Genomic DNA, 2,639 nt, shown 5'->3' on the forward strand with positions numbered 1-2,639 from the left:
CGGTTGTACTACTTGATTCAATCCTTCATTTGGCAACACCATCGTACTTCATAATCATGTTTGCAATGTATTCCTTTTCAAAATCTTCGGACTTTCGGAAATTCGGAAAACGGCCCTCCTTCTAGCGCCAATTCTGTTGACGTGTATTTTATACACCATCATACACAGAATAAAATACGAATAGGCATCTTATCCTCTCTTGAAAAAAAGCCTCTAACTGCTGAAGATTCGCATAAAGGATCAGTTAGGATGACTCCAAGGTTCTGGTTAGTAGGGTCTCTACGTGTGGACAAGCTTCCAACGGTATGATGTGATTTGTTGTTTCCTCCAGGGGTCTTACGCTTCCGAAAGTTCAAGATTTGCTAAACTAAAGAAACTTTTCAAAAATAACAAAAGAGTAGGGTTTGAAAGAAGTCTAATCTAGTCTAATCCTAAGAATGACTTAGTATGGACAAGACTTGGCAAGATTCAACCAACTTCAATTTTGCCATAAGATAACAACTTAATTGAAATTGATGCGATCTTCTAAGGTAACAAATAATTTTCAATGCATCAAAGATCAAAGACACTACCACGAAGGTACATATCTAAGATACAATAACGATTGAAGATTAAGGGATTCAAAGTATTCTCCAGTCGACCACGCAAGGCGTTCCTACAATCAGCAAGAAGCTAGTGGTTTGGATTACGAATCCTACCAAAGATCAAGTTTCACACTATGTCCTTCAAACTAACACACTACTTTGATTGAGCATGATTCAAGTAAATTGAACAACCATGAAGATAACCAAGAAAGTTGCAACAAAACACCATAACTTCAATATTTCATTGATTTCCAAGTCATCATATACAACAATTACTTGAATTCCTTTCCTCAAAACTCAATCTTGCTACAAAATAAAATTGCTTCTAACTTCTAATCTCTTAGCTATCTCTCTTCTCTATTACAAAAAAAATTACAAATGAAATGAAAAATGAGGGTATAAATAGCATCCTCAATTACAATGAAAGGTCCAGATTGAAAGTAGATCAACGGTCAAGATCATGACACCTAAACCCTAATTAGGGTTTGTTACAAATGGCCTCCTTTTTACTGAACAATATTAAATGCATAGCCAAATATTAAATTTGGCACAAAAACCTAGGAGACATAAACCAATGACAAATAAGGTGCCATGTCATCTATAACAACCTATCATCTAGAATCTTATTCCCTTTCCAATGTTCTTTTTTAGCATATGCAATGAATCTAGATACGATTCCTTCGATTTCTGCAATTGGAATCTCGGGAAGATTCTTCATACTCTCTTCCAAGTGGATGACCTGATCGAACGCATCTAGAAGAGCCGCGTCCCAAGTAGGTTCAAGTTCCTTTGTTCTTTCAATCAGGAGCATGGTGGCAAACATCTGATCATATTGCTCATCTGTAACATTAGCGTCCTTGCAAAAGATGACCCTGATTCTATCCTCTAATTCCTGCATATCCACATCTGTCTCGACCTCGATCCTTCTGCCAAGAATGGTACGAAGTACCTCAAATACCCTGTCCTGGATCGGATTGATCACCTCCTCAACTTGGCTACATTTAGTACTGATGTCCTCGAAGAGAACACTCTTCATATGGAGTAAGGTTGACCACTGAAGCAAACTGTGAGGTCCTCCATCCATGATCTTTTCTTGCGCTAAGACCTTCCTTGATGTGTGTCTAATTACTTTCAAGACAGGAATGATAACATCTTTGGTATGGGCAAATGCAGCTACTGTTATCATCAAATTGTGGATTATCTCAAGAACCTGGATAGCTTGATGAATAATCTTCATCATCCTTGTTACAAATTCTATGGCCACTGTATGAGATTTATCCATCCAATTACTTGTACGTTGGACCATATTCCTGAATCTTTCTGCCTCATTGATTGATTGAAGTGGAAGTGCTTGCACTGGTGACCTAGCTGGATCCTGACGTCCCAAAGGTTCATTGATGTGACTGAAATATGTCCTCCATGCACCGACCTCTCTCTCAAGCTTTCTATTCTTCTCCATTTCTTCTCTAAGCTTGTCTTTTAATGCTTCAAATGAGTCGGTAGCATCATCCAATGTCTGCTCTGCTGTGGATGGTCCTAGCTCAAATGTCTGTATATCATATTCTTCTGCTAGGATCTCACCTTCATATTTGTCTACTGCCGGTGTAGCTATCTGCAATTTCCTGGATCCAGTCTCATCTCGAATCATCTTGGACATCTTGGTAGCCTTCCTCTTTTCTGTTACTTCGTGTGAACATCCAACAAGGCTCTCTAAATCAATTGCATTATCTTCGTCCTCTACTACGATCACCTTGGTTAATCTTTCCTTCAACCAATCTGGGATAGCCGATCTTGTCTCTTGAACTTGAATTTCCTTATGTACTATTTCTTCTTGTCTGGGAGGAGATGTCATTTCATTGTCTTCTTTATCTTCATCAAACTCATAATCTTGGAGAGATCCATCTGGTGACCCTTGTTGTGCCTGTCCTTCCTCCTGCCTATCATTCTGTACCATCGACTCCATGGATTCTTCCACTTGAAGTTTCCTTTTCTCCTGTTGAGAAGATGTGCCGGATGAACGATCTCGGTTGGCCTCTTGTTTCTTCTTGGAAGATT

This window comes from Cryptomeria japonica, chromosome 10, assembly GCF_030272615.1.
Source record: "Cryptomeria japonica chromosome 10, Sugi_1.0, whole genome shotgun sequence".
Taxonomy (NCBI): domain Eukaryota; kingdom Viridiplantae; phylum Streptophyta; class Pinopsida; order Cupressales; family Cupressaceae; genus Cryptomeria; species Cryptomeria japonica.